Genomic DNA, 24,081 nt, shown 5'->3' with positions numbered 1-24,081 from the left:
TAGCCAAGACACCTTAGCCAAGACACTTTAGCCAAGACACCTTAGCCAAGACACATTAGCCAAGACACATTAGCCAAGACACCTTAGCCAAGACACATTAGCCAAGACACCTTAGCCAAGACACCTTAGCCAAGACACCTTAGCCAAGACACATTAGCCAAGACACCTTAGCCAAGACACATTAGCCAAGACACATTAGCCAAGACACATTAGCCAAGACACCTTAGCCGAGACACATTAGCCAAGACACTTTAGCCAAGACACCTTAGCCAAGACACCTTAGCCAAGACACCTTAGCCAAGACACCTTAGCCAAGACACCTTAGCCAAGACACCTTAGCCAAGACACCTTAGCCAAGACACATTAGCCAAGACACATTAGCCAAGACACCTTAGCCAAGACACTTTAGCCAAGACACATTAGCCAAGACACATTAGCCGAGACACCTTAGCCAAGACACCTTAGCCAAGACACCTTAGCCAAGACACCTTAGCCAAGACACTTTAGCCAAGACACCTTAGCCGAGACACATTAGCCAAGACACCTAAGCCAAGACACCTTAGCCAAGACACCTTAGCCGAGACACATTAGCCAAGACACCTTAGCCAAGACACATTAGCCAAGACACCTTAGCCAAGACACCTTAGCCAAGACACCTTAGCCAAGACACCTTAGCCAAGACACCTTAGCCGAGACACATTAGCCAAGACACCTTAGCCGAGACACATTAGCCAAGACACCTTAGCCAAGACACATTAGCCAAGACAACTTAGCCAAGACACCTTAACCAAGACACCTTAGCCAAGACACATTAGCCAAGACACCTTAGCCAAGACACCTTAGCCGAGACACATTAGCCAAGACACCTAAGCCAAGACACATTAGCCAAGACACCTTAGCCAAGACATCTTAGCCAAGACACCTTAGCCAAGACACCTTAGCCAAGACACCTTAGCCAAGACACCTTAGCCAAGACACATTAGCCAAGACACATTAGCCAAGACACCTTAGCCAAGACACTTTAGCCAAGACACCTTAGCCAAGACACATTAGCCAAGACACATTAGCCAAGACACCTTAGCCAAGACACATTAGCCAAGACACCTTAGCCAAGACACCTTAGCCAAGACACCTTAGCCAAGACACCTTAGCCAAGACACCTTAGCCAAGACACATTAGCCAAGACACATTAGCCAAGACACATTAGCCAAGACAACTTAGCCAAGACACCTTAACCAAGACACCTTAGCCAAGACACCTTAGCCAAGACACCTTAGCCGAGACACATTAGCCAAGACACCTTAGCCAAGACACCTTAGCCAAGACACCTTAGCCAAGACACATTAGCCAAGACACCTTAGCCAAGACACATTAGCCAAGACACATTAGCCAAGACACCTTAGCCAAGACATCTTAGCCAAGACACCTTAGCCAAGACACCTTAGCCAAGACACCTTAGCCAAGACACCTTAGCCAAGACACATTAGCCAAGACACATTAGCCAAGACACCTTAGCCAAGACACTTTAGCCAAGACACATTAGCCAAGACACATTAGCCGAGACACCTTAGCCAAGACACCTTAGCCAAGACACCTTAGCCAAGACACCTTAGCCAAGACACTTTAGCCAAGACACCTTAGCCGAGACACATTAGCCAAGACACCTAAGCCAAGACACCTTAGCCAAGACACCTTAGCCGAGACACATTAGCCAAGACACCTTAGCCAAGACACATTAGCCAAGACACCTTAGCCAAGACACCTTAGCCAAGACACCTTAGCCAAGACACCTTAGCCGAGACACATTAGCCAAGACACCTAAGCCAAGACACATTAGCCAAGACACATTAGCCAAGACACATTAGCCAAGACACCTTAGCCAAGACACTTTAGCCAAGACACATTAGCCAAGACACATTAGCCGAGACACCTTAGCCAAGACACCTTAGCCAAGACACCTTAGCCAAGACACCTTAGCCAAGACACTTTAGCCAAGACACCTTAGCCGAGACACATTAGCCAAGACACCTAAGCCAAGACACCTTAGCCAAGACACCTTAGCCGAGACACATTAGCCAAGACACCTTAGCCAAGACACATTAGCCAAGACACCTTAGCCAAGACACCTTAGCCAAGACACCTTAGCCAAGACACATTAGCCAAGACACATTAGCCAAGACACCTTAGCCAAGACACATTAGCCAAGACACCTTAGCCAAGACACATTAGCCAAGACACCTTAGCCGAGACACATTAGCCAAGACACCTAAGCCAAGACACATTAGCCAAGACACCTTAGCCAAGACATCTTAGCCAAGACACCTTAGCCAAGACACCTTAGCCAAGACACCTTAGCCAAGACATCTCAGCCAAGACACCTTAGCCAAGACACCTTAGCCAAGACACCTTAGCCAAGACACCTTAGCCAAGACACATTAGCCAAGACACCTTAGCCAAGACACCTTAGCCGAGACACATTAGCCAAGACACCTTAGCCAAGACACTTTAGCCAAGACACATTAGCCAAGACACTTTAGCCAAGACACATTAGCCGAGACACATTAGCCAAGACACCGTAGCCAAGACACTTTAGCCAAGACACATTAGCCAAGACACCTTAGCCAAGACATCTTAGCCAAGACACCTTAGCCAAGACATCTTAGCCAAGACACCTTAGCCAAGACACCTTAGCCAAGACACCTTAGCCAAGACACCTTAGCCGAGACACATTAGCCAAGACACTTTAGCCAAGACACATTAGCCAAGACACCTTAGCCAAGACACCTTAGCCGAGACACATTAGCCAAGACACCTAAGCCAAGACACATTAGCCAAGACACCTTAGCCAAGACATCTTAGCCAAGACACCTTAGCCAAGACACCTTAGCCAAGACTCCTTAGCCAAGACACCTTAGCCAAGACACATTAGCCAAGACACATTAGCCAAGACACCTTAGCCAAGACACTTTAGCCAAGACACATTAGCCGAGACACATTAGCCAAGACACCGTAGCCAAGACACTTTAGCCAAGACACATTAGCCAAGACACCTTAGCCAAGACACCTTAGCCGAGACACATTAGCCAAGACACCTTAGCCAAGACACCTTAGCCAAGACACCTTAGCCAAGACACCTTAGCCGAGACACATTAGCCAAGACACCTTAGCCAAGACACATTAGCCAAGACACCTTAGCCAAGACACCTTAGCCAAGACACCTTAGCCAAGACACCTTAGCCAAGACACCTTAGTCAAGACACCTTAGCCAAGACACCTTAGCCAAGACACCTTAGCCAAGACACTTTAGCCGAGACACATTAGCCAAGACACCTTAGCCAAGACACCTTAGCCAAGACACTTTAGCCAAGACACTTAAGCCAAGACACATTAGCCGAGACACCTTAGCCAAGACACCTTAGCCAAGACACCTTAGCCGAGACACATTAGCCAAGACACCTTAGCCGAGACACATTAGCCAAGACACCTTAGCCAAGACACATTAGCCAAGACACCTTAGCCAAGACACCTTAGCCAAGACACCTTAGCCAAGACACCTTAGCCAAGACACCTTAGCCAAGACACTTTAGCCAAGACACATTAGCCGAGACACATTAGCCAAGACACATTAGCCGAGACACATTAGCCAAGACACATTAGCCAAGACACCTTAGCCAAGACACCTTAGCCGAGACACATTAGCCAAGACACCGTAGCCAAGACACTTTAGCCAAGACACATTAGCCAAGACACCTTAGCCAAGACACCTTAGCCGAGACACATTAGCCAAGACACCTTAGCCAAGACACCTTAGCCAAGACACCTTAGCCAAGACACATTAGCCAAGACACCTTAGCCAAGACACATTAGCCAAGACACCTTAGCCAAGACACCTTAGCCAAGACACATTAGCCAAGACACCTTAGCCAAGACACATTAGCCAAGACACCTTAGCCAAGACACATTAGCCGAGACACATTAGCCAAGACACATTAGCCAAGACACCTTAGCCAAGACACCTTAGCCGAGACACATTAGCCAAGACACCGTAGCCAAGACACTTTAGCCAAGACACATTAGCCAAGACACCTTAGCCAAGACACCTTAGCCGAGACACATTAGCCAAGACACCTTAGCCAAGACACCTTAGCCAAGACACCTTAGCCAAGACACATTAGCCAAGACACCTTAGCCAAGACACATTAGCCAAGACACCTTAGCCAAGACACCTTAGCCGAGACACATTAGCCAAGACACTTTAGCCAAGACACATTAGACAAGACACCTTAGCCAAGACACCTTAGCCAAGACACCTTAGCCAAGACACCTTAGCCAAGACACCTTAGCCAAGACACCTTAGCCAAGACACATTAGCCAAGACACATTAGCCAAGACACATTAGCCAAGACAACTTAGCCAAGACACCTTAACCAAGACACCTTAGCCAAGACACCTTAGCCAAGACACCTTAGCCGAGACACATTAGCCAAGACACCTTAGCCAAGACACCTTAGCCAAGACACCTTAGCCAAGACACATTAGCCAAGACACCTTAGCCAAGACACATTAGCCAAGACACATTAGCCAAGACACCTTAGCCAAGACATCTTAGCCAAGACACCTTAGCCAAGACACCTTAGCCAAGACACCTTAGCCAAGACACCTTAGCCAAGACACATTAGCCAAGACACATTAGCCAAGACACCTTAGCCAAGACACTTTAGCCAAGACACATTAGCCAAGACACATTAGCCGAGACACCTTAGCCAAGACACCTTAGCCAAGACACCTTAGCCAAGACACCTTAGCCAAGACACTTTAGCCAAGACACCTTAGCCGAGACACATTAGCCAAGACACCTAAGCCAAGACACCTTAGCCAAGACACCTTAGCCGAGACACATTAGCCAAGACACCTTAGCCAAGACACATTAGCCAAGACACCTTAGCCAAGACACCTTAGCCAAGACACCTTAGCCAAGACACCTTAGCCGAGACACATTAGCCAAGACACCTAAGCCAAGACACATTAGCCAAGACACATTAGCCAAGACACATTAGCCAAGACACCTTAGCCAAGACACTTTAGCCAAGACACATTAGCCAAGACACATTAGCCGAGACACCTTAGCCAAGACACCTTAGCCAAGACACCTTAGCCAAGACACCTTAGCCAAGACACTTTAGCCAAGACACCTTAGCCGAGACACATTAGCCAAGACACCTAAGCCAAGACACCTTAGCCAAGACACCTTAGCCGAGACACATTAGCCAAGACACCTTAGCCAAGACACATTAGCCAAGACACCTTAGCCAAGACACCTTAGCCAAGACACCTTAGCCAAGACACCTTAGCCAAGACACATTAGCCAAGACACATTAGCCAAGACACCTTAGCCAAGACACATTAGCCAAGACACCTTAGCCAAGACACCTTAGCCAAGACACCTTAGCCGAGACACATTAGCCAAGACACCTAAGCCAAGACACATTAGCCAAGACACCTTAGCCAAGACATCTTAGCCAAGACACCTTAGCCAAGACACCTTAGCCAAGACACCTTAGCCAAGACATCTCAGCCAAGACACCTTAGCCAAGACACCTTAGCCAAGACACCTTAGCCAAGACACCTTAGCCAAGACACATTAGCCAAGACACATTAGCCAAGACACCTTAGCCAAGACACTTTAGCCAAGACACATTAGCCGAGACACATTAGCCAAGACACCGTAGCCAAGACACTTTAGCCAAGACACATTAGCCAAGACACCTTAGCCAAGACATCTTAGCCAAGACACCTTAGCCAAGACATCTTAGCCAAGACACCTTAGCCAAGACACCTTAGCCAAGACACCTTAGCCAAGACACCTTAGCCGAGACACATTAGCCAAGACACTTTAGCCAAGACACATTAGCCAAGACACCTTAGCCAAGACACCTTAGCCGAGACACATTAGCCAAGACACCTAAGCCAAGACACCTTAGCCAAGACACCTTAGCCGAGACACATTAGCCAAGACATCTTAGCCAAGACACCTTAGCCAAGACACCTTAGCCAAGACACCTTAGCCAAGACACCTTAGCCAAGACACATTAGCCAAGACACATTAGCCAAGACACCTTAGCCAAGACACTTTAGCCAAGACACATTAGCCGAGACACATTAGCCAAGACACCGTAGCCAAGACACTTTAGCCAAGACACATTAGCCAAGACACCTTAGCCAAGACACCTTAGCCGAGACACATTAGCCAAGACACCTTAGCCAAGACACCTTAGCCAAGACACCTTAGCCAAGACACCTTAGCCAAGACACCTTAGCCGAGACACATTAGCCAAGACACCTTAGCCAAGACACATTAGCCAAGACACCTTAGCCAAGACACCTTAGCCAAGACACCTTAGCCAAGACACCTTAGCCAAGACACCTTAGTCAAGACACCTTAGCCAAGACACCTTAGCCAAGACACTTTAGCCAAGACACATTAGCCAAGACACCTTAGCCAAGACACTTTAGCCAAGACACCTTAGCCAAGACACCTTAGCCAAGACACCTTAGCCAAGACACCTTAGCCAAGACACCTTAGCCAAGACACCTTAGCCAAGACACTTTAGCCGAGACACATTAGCCAAGACACCTTAGCCAAGACACCTTAGCCAAGACACTTTAGCCAAGACACTTAAGCCAAGACACATTAGCCGAGACACCTTAGCCAAGACACCTTAGCCAAGACACCTTAGCCGAGACACATTAGCCAAGACACCTTAGCCGAGACACATTAGCCAAGACACCTTAGCCAAGACACATTAGCCAAGACACCTTAGCCAAGACACCTTAGCCAAGACACCTTAGCCAAGACACCTTAGCCAAGACACCTTAGCCAAGACACCTTAGCCAAGACACTTTAGCCAAGACACATTAGCCGAGACACATTAGCCAAGACACATTAGCCGAGACACATTAGCCAAGACACATTAGCCAAGACACCTTAGCCAAGACACCTTAGCCGAGACACATTAGCCAAGACACCGTAGCCAAGACACTTTAGCCAAGACACATTAGCCAAGACACCTTAGCCAAGACACCTTAGCCGAGACACATTAGCCAAGACACCTTAGCCAAGACACCTTAGCCAAGACACCTTAGCCAAGACACATTAGCCAAGACACCTTAGCCAAGACACATTAGCCAAGACACCTTAGCCAAGACACCTTAGCCAAGACACATTAGCCAAGACACCTTAGCCAAGACACATTAGCCAAGACACCTTAGCCAAGACACATTAGCCGAGACACATTAGCCAAGACACATTAGCCAAGACACCTTAGCCAAGACACCTTAGCCGAGACACATTAGCCAAGACACCGTAGCCAAGACACTTTAGCCAAGACACATTAGCCAAGACACCTTAGCCAAGACACCTTAGCCGAGACACATTAGCCAAGACACCTTAGCCAAGACACCTTAGCCAAGACACCTTAGCCAAGACACATTAGCCAAGACACCTTAGCCAAGACACATTAGCCAAGACACCTTAGCCAAGACACCTTAGCCGAGACACATTAGCCAAGACACTTTAGCCAAGACACATTAGACAAGACACCTTAGCCAAGACACCTTAGCCAAGACACTTTAGCCAAGACACATTAGCCGAGACACATTAGCCGACACACATTAGCCAAGACACATTAGCCAAGACACCTTAGCCAAGACACCTTAGCCGAGACACATTAGCCAAGACACCTTAGCCAAGACACCTTAGCCGAGACACATTAGCCAAGACACCGTAGCCAAGACACTTTAGCCAAGACACATTAGCCAAGACACCTTAGCCAAGACACCTTAGCCGAGACACATTAGCCAAGACACCTTAGCCAAGACACCTTAGCCAAGACACCTTAGCCAAGACACCTTAGCCAAGACACCTTAGTCAAGACACCTTAGCCAAGACACCTTAGCCAAGACACCTTAGCCAAGACACATTAGCCAAGACACATTAGCCAAGACACATTAGCCAAGACACCTTAGCCAAGACACCTTAGCCAAGACACATTAGCCAAGACACCTTAGCCAAGACACATTAGCCAAGACACATTAGCCAAGACACATTAGCCAAGACACATTAGCCAAGACACCTTAGCCAAGACACCTTAGCCGAGACACATTAGCCAAGACACCTTAGCCAAGACACTTTAGCCAAGACACATTAGCCAAGACACCTTAGCCAAGACACATTAGCCAAGACACCTTAGCCAAGACACCTTAGCCAAGACACCTTAGCCGAGACACATTAGCCAAGACACATTAGCCAAGACACCTTAGCCAAGACACCTTAGCCGAGACACATTAGCCAAGACACCTTAGCCAAGACACTTTAGCCAAGACACATTAGCCAAGACACCTTAGCCAAGACACATTAGCCAAGACACCTTAGCCAAGACACTTTAGCCAAGACACATTAGCCAAGACACCTTAGCCAAGACACATTAGCCAAGACACCTTAGCCAAGACACTTTAGCCAAGACACCTTAGCCGAGACACATTAGCCAAGACACCTTAGCCAAGACACTTTAGCCAAGACACATTAGCCAAGACACCTTAGCCAAGACACCTTAGCCAAGAAACCTTAGCCAAGACACCTTAGCCGAGACACCTTAGCCGAGACACCTTAGCCAAGACACCTTAGCCAAGACACATTAGCCAAGACACCTTAGCCAAGACACCTTAGCCAAGACACATTAGCCAAGACAGATTAGCCAAGACACTTTAGCCAAGACACCTTAGCCGAGACACCTTAGCCGAGACACATTAGCCAAGACACATTAGCCAAGACACCTTAGCCAAGACACCTTAGCCGAGACACATTAGCCAAGACACCTTAGCCAAGACACATTAGCCAAGACACCTTAAACAAGACACCTTAGCGAAGACACCTTAGCCAAGACACCTTAGCCAAGACACATTAGCCAAGACACCTTAGCCAAGACACATTAGCCAAGACACCTTAGCCAAGACACCTTAGCCAAGACACCTTAGCCAAGACACATTAGCCAAGACACCTTAGCCAAGACACATTAGCCAAGACACCTTAGCCAAGACACTTTAGCCAAGACACCTTAGCCGAGACACCTTAGCCAAGACACTTTAGCCAAGACACATTAGCCAAGACACCTTAGCCAAGACACATTAGCCAAGACAGATTAGCCAAGACACCTTAGCCAAGACACATTAGCCAAGACACCTTAGCCAAGACACATTAGCCAAGACACCTTAGCCGAGACACATTAGCCAAGACACATTAGCCAAGACACATTAGCCAAGACACATTAGCCAAGACACCTTAGCCAAGACACTTTAGCCAAGACACATTAGCCAAGACACCTTAGCCAAGACACATTAGCCAAGACACATTAGCCAAGACACCTTAGCCAAGGCACATTAGCCAAGACACCTTAGCCAAGACACATTAGCCAAGACACCTTAGCCAAGACACATTAGCCAAGACACCTTAGCCAAGACACTTTAGCCAAGACACCTTAGCCGAGACACATTAGCCAAGACACCTTAGCCAAGACACTTTAGCCAAGACACATTAGCCAAGACACCTTAGCCAAGACACATTAGCCAAGACACCTTAGCCAAGACACATTAGCCAAGACACCTTAGCCAAGACACCTTAGCCAAGACACCTTAGCCGAGATACATTAGCCAAGACACATTAGCCAAGACACCTTAGCCAAGACACATTAGCCGAGACACATTAGCCAAGACACCTTAGCCAAGACACTTTAGCCAAGACACATTAGCCAAGACACATTAGCCAAGACACATTAGCCAAGACACCTTAGCCAAGACACCTTAGCCGAGACACATTAGCCAAGACACCTTAAACAAGACACCTTAGCCAAGACACCTTAGCCAAGACACCTTAGCCAAGACACATTAGCCAAGACACCTTAGCCGAGACACATTAGCCAAGACACCTTAGCCAAGACACCTTAGCCAAGACACCTTAGCCAAGACACCTTAGCCAAGACACCTTAGCCAAGACACTTTAGCCGAGACACATTAGCCAAGACAGATTAGCCAAGACACCTTAGTCAAGACACCTTAGCCAAGACACCTTAGCCAAGACACCTTAGCCGAGACACATTAGCCAAGACACCTTAGCCAAGACACCTTAGCCAAGACACCTTAGCCAAGACACTTTAGCCGAGACACATTAGCCCAGACAGATTAGCCAAGACACCTTAGCCAAGACACCTTAGCCAAGACACCTTAGCCAAGACACTTTAGCCAAGACACATTAGCCAAGACACCTTAGCCAAGACACCTTAGCCAAGACACCTTAGCCGAGACACATTAGCCAAGACACCTTAGCCGAGACACATTAGCCAAGACACCTTAGCCAAGACACTTTAGCCAAGACACATTAGCCAAGACACCTTAGCCAAGCCACTTTAGCCAAGACACATTAGCCAAGACACCTTAGCCAAGACACATTAGCCAAGACACATTAGCCAAGACACCTTAAACAAGACACCTTAGCCAAGACACCTTAGCCAAGACACCTTAGCCAAGACACATTAGCCAAGACACCTTAGCCGAGACACATTAGCCAAGACACCTTAGCCAAGACACCTTAGCCAAGACACCTTAGCCAAGACACCTTAGCCAAGACACTTTAGCCGAGACACATTAGCCAAGACAGATTAGCCAAGACACCTTAGTCAAGATACCTTAGCCAAGACACCTTAGCCAAGACACCTTAGCCGAGACACATTAGCCAAGACACCTTAGCCAAGACACCTTAGCCAAGACACCTTAGCCAAAACACCTCAGCCAAGACACCTTAGCCAAGACACTTTAGCCGAGACACATTAGCCCAGACAGATTAGCCAAGACACCTTAGCCAAGACACCTTAACCAAGACACCTTAGCCAAGACACCTTAGCCAAGACACATTAGCCAAGACACCTTAGCCAAGACACCTTAGCCAAGACACCTTAGCCAAGACACCTTAGCCAAGACACCTTAGCCGAGACACATTAGCCAAGACACATTAGCCAAGACACCTTAGCCAAGACACATTAGCCGAGACACATTAGCCAAGACACCTTAGCCAAGACACTTTAGCCAAGACACATTAGCCAAGACACCTTAGCCAAGACACATTAGCCAAGACACCTTAGCCAAGACACCTTAGCCAAGACACCTTAGCCGAGACACATTAGCCAAGACACATTAGCCAAGACACCTTAGCCAAGACACCTTAGCCGAGACACATTAGCCAAGACACCTTAGCCAAGACACTTTAGCCAAGACACATTAGCCAAGACACCTTAGCCAAGACACATTAGCCAAGACACCTTAGCCAAGACACCTTAGCCAAGACACCTTAGCCGAGACACATTAGCCAAGACACATTAGCCAAGACACCTTAGCCAAGACACCTTAGCCGAGACACATTAGCCAAGACACCTTAGCCAAGACACTTTAGCCAAGACACATTAGCCAAGACACCTTAGCCAAGACACATTAGCCAAGACACCTTAGCCAAGACACTTTAGCCAAGACACCTTAGCCGAGACACATTAGCCAAGACACCTTAGCCAAGACACTTTAGCCAAGACACATTAGCCAAGACACCTTAGCCAAGACACATTAGCCAAGACACCTTAGCCAAGACACTTTAGCCAAGACACCTTAGCCGAGACACATTAGCCAAGACACCTTAGCCAAGACACTTTAGCCAAGACACATTAGCCAAGACACCTTAGCCAAGACACTTTAGCCAAGACACATTAGCCAAGACACCTTAGCCAAGACACATTAGCCAAGACACCTTAGCCAAGACACCTTAGCCAAGACACCTTAGCCAAGACACATTAGCCAAGACACCTTAGCCAAGACACATTAGCCTAGACAGATTAGCCAAGACACTTTAGCCAAGACACCTTAGCCAAGACACCTTAGCCAAGACACCTTAGCCGAGACACCTTAGCCAAGACACCTTAGCCAAGACACATTAGCCAAGACACCTTAGCCAAGACACCTTAGCCGAGATACGTTAGCCAAGACACCTTAGCCAAGACACTTTAGCCAAGACACATTAGCCAAGACACCTTAGCCAAGACACATTAGCCAAGACACCTTAAACAAGACACCTTAGCCAAGACACCTTAGCCAAGACACCTTAGCCAAGACACATTAGCCAAGACACCTTAGCCGAGACACATTAGCCAAGACACCTTAGCCAAGACACCTTAGCCAAGACACCTTAGCCAAGACACCTTAGCCAAGACACTTTAGCCGAGACACATTAGCCAAGACAGATTAGCCAAGACACCTTAGTCAAGACACCTTAGCCAAGACACCTTAGCCAAGACACCTTAGCCGAGACACATTAGCCAAGACACCTTAGCCAAGACACCTTAGCCAAGACACATTAGCCAAGACACCTTAGCCAAGACACTTTAGCCAAGACACCTTAGCCGAGACACCTTAGCCAAGACACTTTAGCCAAGACACATTAGCCAAGACACCTTAGCCAAGACACATTAGCCAAGACACATTAGCCAAGACACCTTAGCCAAGACACATTAGCCAAGACACCTTAGCCAAGACACACTAGCCAAGACACCTTAGCCAAGACACATTAGCCAAGACACCTTAGCCAAGACACTTTAGCCAAGACACATTAGCCAAGACACCTTAGCCAAGACACATTAGCCAAGACACCTTAGCCAAGACACCTTAGCCAAGACACCTTAGCCAAGACACATTAGCCAAGACACCTTAGCCAAGACACATTAGCCTAGACAGATTAGCCAAGACACTTTAGCCAAGACACCTTAGCCAAGACACCTTAGCCAAGACACCTTAGCCGAGACACCTTAGCCAAGACACCTTAGCCAAGACACATTAGCCAAGACAACTTAGCCAAGACACATTAGCCAAGACACCTTAGCCGAGACACTTTAGCCAAGACACATTAGCCAAGACACCTTAGCCAAGACACTTTAGCCAAGACACATTAGCCAAGACACCTTAGCCAAGACACATTAGCCAAGACACCTTAGCCAAGACACCTTAGCCAAGACACCTTAGCCAAGACACATTAGCCAAGACACCTTAGCCAAGACACATTAGCCTAGACAGATTAGCCAAGACACTTTAGCCAAGACACCTTAGCCAAGACACCTTAGCCAAGACACCTTAGCCGAGACACCTTAGCCAAGACACCTTAGCCAAGACACATTAGCCAAGACACCTTAGCCAAGACACCTTAGCCGAGATACGTTAGCCAAGACACCTTAGCCAAGACACTTTAGCCAAGACACATTAGCCAAGACACCTTAGCCAAGACACATTAGCCAAGACACCTTAAACAAGACACCTTAGCCAAGACACCTTAGCCAAGACACCTTAGCCAAGACACATTAGCCAAGACACCTTAGCCGAGACACATTAGCCAAGACACCTTAGCCAAGACACCTTAGCCAAGACACCTTAGCCAAGACACCTTAGCCAAGACACTTTAGCCGAGACACATTAGCCAAGACAGATTAGCCAAGACACCTTAGTCAAGACACCTTAGCCAAGACACCTTAGCCAAGACACCTTAGCCGAGACACATTAGCCAAGACACCTTAGCCAAGACACCTTAGCCAAGACACATTAGCCAAGACACCTTAGCCAAGACACTTTAGCCAAGACACCTTAGCCGAGACACCTTAGCCAAGACACTTTAGCCAAGACACATTAGCCAAGACACCTTAGCCAAGACACATTAGCCAAGACACATTAGCCAAGACACCTTAGCCAAGACACATTAGCCAAGACACCTTAGCCAAGACACACTAGCCAAGACACCTTAGCCAAGACACATTAGCCAAGACACCTTAGCCGAGACACCTTAGCCAAGACACCTTAGCCAAGACACCTTAGCCAAAACACCTCAGCCAAGACACCTTAGCCAAGACACTTTAGCCGAGACACATTAGCCCAGACAGATTAGCCAAGACACCTTAGCCAAGACACCTTAACCAAGACACCTTAGCCAAGACACCTTAGCCAAGACACATTAGCCAAGACACCTTAGCCAAGACACCTTAGCCAAGACACCTTAGCCAAGACACCTTAGCCAAGACACCTTAGCCGAGACACATTAGCCAAGACACATTAGCCAAGACACCTTAGCCAAGACACATTAGCCGAGACACATTAGCCAAGACACCTTAGCCAAGACACTTTAGCCAAGACACATTAGCCAAGACACCTTAGCCAAGACACATTAGCCAAGACACCTTAGCCAAGACACCTTAGCCAAGACACCTTAGCCGAGACACATTAGCCAAGACACATTAGCCAAGACACCTTAGCCAAGACACCTTAGCCGAGACACATTAGCCAAGACACCTTAGCCAAGACACTTTAGCCAAGACACATTAGCCAAGACACCTTAGCCAAGACACATTAGCCAAGACACCTTAGCCAAGACACCTTAGCCAAGACACCTTAGCCGAGACACATTAGCCAAGACACATTAGCCAAGACACCTTAGCCAAGACACCTTAGCCGAGACACATTAGCCAAGACACCTTAGCCAAGACACTTTAGCCAAGACACATTAGCCAAGACACCTTAGCCAAGACACATTAGCCAAGACACCTTAGCCAAGACACTTTAGCCAAGACACCTTAGCCGAGACACATTAGCCAAGACACCTTAGCCAAGACACTTTAGCCAAGACACATTAGCCAAGACACCTTAGCCAAGACACATTAGCCAAGACACCTTAGCCAAGACACTTTAGCCAAGACACCTTAGCCGAGACACATTAGCCAAGACACCTTAGCCAAGACACTTTAGCCAAGACACATTAGCCAAGACACCTTAGCCAAGACACTTTAGCCAAGACACATTAGCCAAGACACCTTAGCCAAGACACATTAGCCAAGACACCTTAGCCAAGACACCTTAGCCAAGACACCTTAGCCAAGACACATTAGCCAAGACACCTTAGCCAAGACACATTAGCCTAGACAGATTAGCCAAGACACTTTAGCCAAGACACCTTAGCCAAGACACCTTAGCCAAGACACCTTAGCCGAGACACCTTAGCCAAGACACCTTAGCCAAGACACATTAGCCAAGACACCTTAGCCAAGACACCTTAGCCGAGATACGTTAGCCAAGACACCTTAGCCAAGACACTTTAGCCAAGACACATTAGCCAAGACACCTTAGCCAAGACACATTAGCCAAGACACCTTAAACAAGACACCTTAGCCAAGACACCTTAGCCAAGACACCTTAGCCAAGACACATTAGCCAAGACACCTTAGCCGAGACACATTAGCCAAGACACCTTAGCCAAGACACCTTAGCCAAGACACCTTAGCCAAGACACCTTAGCCAAGACACTTTAGCCGAGACACATTAGCCAAGACAGATTAGCCAAGACACCTTAGTCAAGACACCTTAGCCAAGACACCTTAGCCAAGACACCTTAGCCGAGACACATTAGCCAAGACACCTTAGCCAAGACACCTTAGCCAAGACACATTAGCCAAGACACCTTAGCCAAGACACTTTAGCCAAGACACCTTAGCCGAGACACCTTAGCCAAGACACTTTAGCCAAGACACATTAGCCAAGACACCTTAGCCAAGACACATTAGCCAAGACACATTAGCCAAGACACCTTAGCCAAGACACATTAGCCAAGACACCTTAGCCAAGACACACTAGCCAAGACACCTTAGCCAAGACACATTAGCCAAGACACCTTAGCCGAGACACCTTAGCCAAGACACCTTAGCCAAGACACATTAGCCAAGACACCTTAGCCAAGACACCTTAGCCGAGATACGTTAGCCAAGACACCTTAGCCAAGACACTTTAGCCAAGACACATTAGCCAAGACACCTTAGCCAAGACACATTAGCCAAGACACCTTAAACAAGACACCTTAGCCAAGACACCTTAGCCAAGACACCTTAGCCAAGACACATTAGCCAAGACACCTTAGCCGAGACACATTAGCCAAGACACCTTAGCCAAGACACCTTAGCCAAGACACCTTAGCCAAGACACCTTAGCCAAGACACTTTAGCCGAGACACATTAGCCAAGACAGATTAGCCAAGACACCTTAGTCAAGACACCTTAGCCAAGACACCTTAGCCAAGACACCTTAGCCGAGACACATTAGCCAAGACACCTTAGCCAAGACACCTTAGCCAAGACACATTAGCCAAGACACCTTAGCCAAGACACTTTAGCCAAGACACCTTAGCCGAGACACCTTAGCCAAGACACTTTAGCCAAGACACATTAGCCAAGACACCTTAGCCAAGACACATTAGCCAAGACACTTTAGCCAAGACACCTTAGCCGAGACACATTAGCCAAGACACCTTAGCCAAGACACTTTAGCCAAGACACATTAGCCAAGACACCTTAGCCAAGACACATTAGCCAAGACACCTTAGCCGAGACACATTAGCCAAGACACCTTAGCCAAGACACTTTAGCCAAGACACATTAGCCAAGACACCTTAGCCAAGACACTTTAGCCAAGACACATTAGCCAAGACACATTAGCCAAGACACCTTAGCCGAGACACATTAGCCAAGACACCTTAGCCAAGACACCTTAGCCAAGACACCTTAGCCAAGACACCTTAGCCAAGACACTTTAGCCGAGACACATTAGCCCAGACAGATTAGCCAAGACACCTTAGCCAAGACACCTTAACCAAGACACCTTAGCCAAGACACCTTAGCCAAAACACATTAGCCAAGACACATTAGCCGAGACACATTAGCCAAGACACCTTAGCCAAGACACCTTAGCCAAGACACCTTAGCCAAGACACTTTAGCCAAGACACCTTAGCCGAGACACATTAGCCAAGACACCTTAGCCAAGACACTTTAGCCAAGACACATTAGCCAAGACACCTTAGCCAAGACACATTAGCCAAGACACCTTAGCCGAGACACATTAGCCAAGACACCTTAGCCAAGACACTTTAGCCAAGACACATTAGCCAAGACACCTTAGCCAAGACACTTTAGCCAAGACACATTAGCCAAGACACCTTAGCCAAGACACATTAGCCAAGACACATTAGCCAAGACACCTTAGCCAAGACACATTAGCCAAGACACCTTAGCCAAGACACCTTAGCCAAGACAGATTAGCCAAGACACCTTAGCCAAGACACCTTAGCGAAGACACCTTAGCCAAGACACCTTAGCCAAGACACCTTAGCCAAGACACATTAGCCAAGACACCTTAGCCAAGACACTTTAGCCGAGACACATTAGCCAAGACACATTAGCCAACACAGATTAGCCAAGACACCTTAGCCAAGACACCTTAGCCGAGACACATTAGCCAAGACACCTTAGCCAAGACACCTTAGCCAAGACACATTAGCCAAGACAACTTAGCCAAGATACATTAGCCAAGACACCTTAGCCAAGACACATTAGCCAAGACACCTTAGCCAAGACACATTAGCCAAGACACCTTAGCCAAGACACTTTAGCCAAGACACCTTAGCCGAGACACCTTAGCCAAGACACTTTAGCCAAGACACATTAGCCAAGACACCTTAGCCAAGACACATTAGCCAAGACAGATTAGCCAAGACACCTTAGCCAAGACACCTTAGCCAAGACACATTAGCCAAGACACATTAGCCAAGACACCTTAGCCAAGACACCTTAGCCGAGACACCTTAGCCAAGACACCTTAGCCAAGACACTTTAGCCGAGACACATTAGCCCAGACAGATTAGCCAAGACACCTTAGCCAAGACACCTTAACCAAGACACCTTAGCCAAGACACCTTAGCCAAGACACATTAGCCAAGACACATAAGCCGAGACACATTAGCCAAGACACCTTAGCCAAGACACCTTAGCCAAGACACCTTAGCCGAGACACATTAGCCAAGACACATTAGCCAAGACACCTTAGCCAAGACACCTTAGCCGAGACACATTAGCCAAGACACCTTAGCCAAGACACTTTAGCCAAGACACATTAGCCAAGACACCTTAGCCAAGACACATTAGCCAAGACACCTTAGCCAAGACACCTAAGCCAAGACACCTTAGCCAAGACACATTAGCCAAGACACCTTAGCCAAGACACATTAGCCAAGACACCTTAGCCAAGACACCTTAGCCAAGACACCTTAGCCAAGACACCTTAGCCAAGACACCTTAGAAGAGACACATTAGCCAAGACACATTAGCCAAGACACCTTAGCCAAGACACTTTAGCCGAGACACATTAGCCAAGACACCTTAGCCAAGACACCTTAGCCAAGACACCTTAGCCAAGACACCTTAGCCAAGACACATTAGCCAAGACACATTAGCCAAGACACCTTAGCCAAGACTTATTAGCCAAGACACATTAGCCAAGACACCTTAGCCAAGACACATTAGCCAAGACACCTTAGCCAAGACACATTAGCCAAGACACATTAGCCAAGACACCTTAGCCAAGACACATTAGCCAAGACACCTTAGCCAAGACACATTAGCCAAGACACCTTAGCCAAGACACTTTAGCCAAGACACCTTAGCCAAGACACATTAGCCAAGACACCTTAGCCAAGACACCTTAGCCAAGACACCTTAGCCGAGATACATTAGCCAAGACACATTAGCCAAGACACCTTAGCCAAGACACATTAGCCGAGACACATTAGCCAAGACACATTAGCCAAGACACCTTAGCCAAGACACATTAGCCAAGACACCTTAGCCAAGACACCTTAGCCAAGACACCTTAGAAGAGACACATTAGCCAAGACACATTAGCCAAGACACCTTAGCCAAGACACTTTAGCCGAGACACATTAGCCAAGACACCTTAGCCAAGACACCTTAGCCAAGACACCTTAGCCAAGACACCTTAGCCAAGACACATTAGCCAAGACACATTAGCCAAGACACCTTAGCCAAGACACATTAGCCAAGACACATTAGCCAAGACACCTTAGCCAAGACACATTAGCCAAGACACCTTAGCCAAGACACCTTAGCCAAGACACCTTAGAAGAGACACATTAGCCAAGACACATTAGCCAAGACACCTTAGCCAAGACACTTTAGCCGAGACACATTAGCCAAGACACCTTAGCCAAGACACCTTAGCCAAGACACCTTAGCCAAGACACCTTAGCCAAGACACATTAGCCAAGACACATTAGCCAAGACACCTTAGCCAAGACACATTAGCCAAGACACATTAGCCAAGACACCTTAGCCAAGACACATTAGCCAAGACACCTTAGCCAAGACACATTAGCCAAGACACCTTAGCCAAGACACATTAGCCAAGACACCTTAGCCAAGACACTTTAGCCAAGACACCTTAGCCGAGACACATTAGCCAAGACACCTTAGCCAAGACACTTTAGCCAAGACACATTAGCCAAGACACCTTAGCCAAGACACATTAGCCAAGACACCTTAGCCAAGACACATTAGCCAAGACACCTTAGCGAAGACACCTTAGCCAAGACACCTTAGCCGAGATACATTAGCCAAGACACATTAGCCAAGACACCTTAGCCAAGACACATTAGCCGAGACACATTAGCCAAGACACCTTAGCCAAGACACTTTAGCCAAGACACATTAGCCAAGACACCTTAGCCAAGACACATTAGCCAAGACACCTTAAACAAGACACCTTAAACAAGACACCTTAGCCAAGATACCTTAGCCAAGACACATTAGCCAAGACACCTTAGCCGAGACACATTAGCCAAGACACCTTAGCCAAGACACCTTAGCCAAGACACCTTAGCCAAGACACCTTAGCCAAGACACTTTAGCCAAGACACATTAGCCAAGACACCTTAGCCAAGACACATTAGCCAAGACAGATTAGCCAAGACACCTTAGCCAAGACACCTTAGCCAAGACACATTAGCCAAGACACATTAGCCAAGACACCTTAGCCAAGACACCTTAGCCGAGACACCTTAGCCAAGACACCTTAGCCAAGACACTTTAGCCGAGACACATTAGCCCAGACAGATTAGCCAAGACACCTTAGCCAAGACACCTTAACCAAGACACCTTAGCCAAGACACCTTAGCCAAGACACATTAGCCAAGACACATTAGCCGAGACACATTAGCCAAGACACCATAGCCGAGACACATTAGCCAAGACACATTAGCCAAGACACCTTAGCCAAGACACCTTAGCCGAGACACATTAGCCAAGACACCTTAGCCAAGACACTTTAGCCAAGACACATTAGCCAAGACACCTTAGCCAAGACACATTAGCCAAGACACCTTAGCCAAGACACCTTAGCCAAGACACCTTAGCCAAGACACATTAGCCAAGACTCATTAGCCAAGACACCTTAGCCAAGACACCTTAGCCAAGACACCTTAGCCAAGACACCTTAGCCAAGACACCTTAGCCGAGACACATTAGCCAAGACACATTAGCCAAGACACCTTAGCCAAGACACCTTAGCCGAGACACATTAGCCAAGACACATTAGCCAAGACACCTTAGCCAAGACACTTTAGCCAAGACACATTAGCCAAGACACCTTAGCCAAGACACATTAGCCAAGACACCTTAGCCAAGACACCTTAGCCAAGACACCTTAGCCAAGACACATTAGCCAAGACACCTTAGCCAAGATACATTAGCCAAGACACCTTAGCCAAGACACATTAGCCAAGACACCTTAGCCAAGACACATTAGCCAAGACACCTTAGCCAAGACACTTTAGCCAAGACACCTTAGCCGAGACACATTAGCCAAGACACCTTAGCCAAGACACTTTAGCCAAGACACATTAGCCAAGACACCTTAGCCAAGACACCTTAGCCAAGACACCTTAGCCAAGACACCTTAGCCAAGACACCTTAGCCAAGACACCTTAGCCAAGACACCTTAGCCAAGACACCTTAGCCAAGACACATTAGCCAAGACACATTAGCCGAGACACTTTAGCCAAGACACCTTAGCCAAGACACCTTAGCCAAGACACCTTAGCCAAGACACCTTTGCCAAGACACCTTAGCCAAGACACATTAGCCAAGACACCTTAGCCAAGACACATTAGCCAAGACACCTTAGCCAAGACACTTTAGCCAAGACACATTAGCCAAGACACCTTAGCCAAGACACATTAGCCAAGACACCTTAGCCAAGACACCTTAGCCAAGACACCTTAGCCAAGACACATTAGCCAAGACACCTTAGCCAAGATACATTAGCCAAGACACCTTAGCCAAGACACATTAGCCAAGACACCTTAGCCAAGACACATTAGCCAAGACACCTTAGCCAAGACACTTTAGCCAAGACACCTTAGCCGAGACACATTAGCCAAGACACCTTAGCCAAGACACCTTAGCCAAGACACCTTAGCCAAGACACATTAGCCAAGACACCTTAGCCAAGATACATTAGCCAAGACACCTTAGCCAAGACACATTAGCCAAGACACCTTAGCCAAGACACATTAGCCAAGACACCTTAGCCAAGACACTTTAGCCAAGACACCTTAGCCGAGACACATTAGCCAAGACACTTTAGCCAAGACACTTTAGCCAAGACACATTAGCCAAGACACCTTAGCCGAGACACATTAGCCAAGACACATTAGCCAAGACACCTTAGCCAAGACACCTTAGCCAAGACACCTTAGCCAAGACACCTTAGCCAAGACACCTTAGCCAAGACACATTAGCCAAGACACATTAGCCGAGACACTTTAGCCAAGACACCTTAGCCAAGACACCTTAGCCAAGACACCTTAGCCAAGACACCTTTGCCAAGACACCTTAGCCAAGACACATTAGCCAAGACACCTTAGCCAAGACACTTTAGCCAAGACACATTAGCCAAGACACCTTAGCCAAGACACATTAGCCAAGACACCTTAGCCAAGACACCTTAGCCAAGACACATTAGCCAAGACACCTTAGCCAAGATACATTAGCCAAGACACCTTAGCCAAGACACATTAGCCAAGACACCTTAGCCAAGACACATTAGCCAAGACACCTTAGCCAAGACACTTTAGCCAAGACACCTTAGCCGAGACACATTAGCCAAGACACCTTAGCCAAGACACTTTAGCCAAGACACATTAGCCAAGACACATTAGCCAAGACACATAAGCCAAGACAGATTAGCCAAGACACCTTAGCCAAGACACCTTAGCCAAGACACATTAGCCAAGACACATTAGCCAAGACACCTTAGCCAAGACACCTTAGCCGAGACACCTTAGCCAAGACACCTTAGCCAAGACACATTAGCCGAGACACATTAGCCCAGACAGATTAGCCAAGACACCTTAGCCAAGACACCTTAACCAAGACACCTTAGCCAAGACACCTTAGCCAAGACACATTAGCCAAGACACATTAGCCGAGACACATTAGCCAAGACACCTTAGCCAAGACACCTTAGCCAAGACACCTTAGCCAAGACACTTTAGCCAAGACACCTTAGCCGAGACACATTAGCCAAGACAGAATAGCCAAGACACCTTAGCCGAGACACATTAGCCAAGACACCTTAGCCAAGACACCTTAGCCAAGACACCTTAGCCAAGACACCTTAGCCAAGACACTTTAGCCGAGACACATTAGCCAAGACAGATTAGCCAAGACACCTTAATCAAAACACCTTAGCCAAGACACCTTAGCCAAGACACCTTAGCCGAGACACATTAGCCAAGACACCTTAGCCAAGACACCTTAGCCAAGACACCTTAGCCAAGACACCTTAGCCAAGACACTTTAGCCGAGACACATTAGCCCAGACAGATTAGCCAAGACACCTTAGCCAAGACACCTTAACCAAGACACCTTAGCCAAGACACCTTAGCCAAGACACATTAGCCAAGACACCTTAGCCAAGACACCTTAGCCAAGACACCTTAGCCAAGACACCTTAGCCAAGACACCTTAGCCGAGACACATTAGCCAAGACACATTAGCCAAGACACCTTAGCCAAGACACCTTAGCCAAGACACCTTAGCCAAGACACCTTAGCCAAGACACTTTAGCCAAGACACATTAGCCAAGACACCTTAGCCAAGACACATTAAACAAGACACCTTAGCCAAGACACCTTAGCCAAGACACCTTAGCCAAGACACATTAGCCAAGACACCTTAGCCAAGACACATTAGCCAAGACACCTTAGCCAAGACACCTTAGCCAAGACACCTTAGCCAAAACACCTTAGCCAAGACACCTTAGCCGAGACACATTAGCCAAGACACATTAGCCAAGACACCTTAGCCAAGACACCTTAGCCGAGACACATTAGCCAAGACACCTTAGCCAAGACACTTTAGCCAAGACACATTAGCCAAGACACCTTAGCCAAGACACATTAGCCAAGACACCTTAGCCAAGACACCTTAGCCAAGACACCTTAGCCAAGACACATTAGCCAAGACACCTTAGCCAAGATACATTAGCCAAGACACCTTAGCCAAGACACATTAGCCAAGACACCTTAGCCAAGACACATTAGCCAAGACACCTTAGCCAAGACACTTTAGCCAAGACACCTTAGCCGAGACACATTAGCCAAGACACCTTAGCCAAGACACTTTAGCCAAGACACATTAGCCAAGACACCTTAGCCAAGACACATTAGCCAAGACAGATTAGCCAAGACACCTTAGCCAAGACACCTTAGCCAAGACACATTAGCCAAGACACATTAGCCAAGACACCTTAGCCAAGACACCTTAGCCGAGACACCTTAGCCAAGACACCTTAGCCAAGACACTTTAGCCGAGACACATTAGCCCAGACAGATTAGCCAAGACACCTTAGCCAAGACACCTTAACCAAGACACCTTAGCCAAGACACCTTAGCCAAGACACATTAGCCAAGACACATTAGCCGAGACACATTAGCCAAGACACCTTAGCCGAGACACATTAGCCAAGACACATTAGCCAAGACACCTTAGCCAAGACACCTTAGCCGAGACACATTAGCCAAGACACCTTAGCCAAGACACTTTAGCCAAGACACATT

The 24,081-nt window shown here is 47.5% G+C and overlaps 1 long non-coding RNA gene across 1 annotated transcript in view; it reads right to left on the bottom strand.

Annotated features, from left to right (window-relative positions):
• The window catches only part of LOC125774516 (uncharacterized), a 45,557-nt gene that overhangs the window by 7,395 nt on the left and 14,081 nt on the right, over window positions 1-24,081 (bottom strand). The window contains exon 2 of the long non-coding RNA XR_007420997.1: window positions 4,269-5,500. This is a non-coding gene — a long non-coding RNA (uncharacterized LOC125774516). The remainder of the gene's footprint in view (window positions 1-4,268; window positions 5,501-24,081) is intronic.

Source organism: Anopheles funestus, unplaced genomic scaffold (assembly GCF_943734845.2).
Source record: "Anopheles funestus unplaced genomic scaffold, idAnoFuneDA-416_04 scaffold_16_ctg1, whole genome shotgun sequence".
Classification (NCBI taxonomy): domain Eukaryota; kingdom Metazoa; phylum Arthropoda; class Insecta; order Diptera; family Culicidae; genus Anopheles; species Anopheles funestus.
The sequence above is the reverse complement of the archived record's forward strand: the minus strand, read 5'-3'. Positions and strand labels throughout refer to the sequence as shown.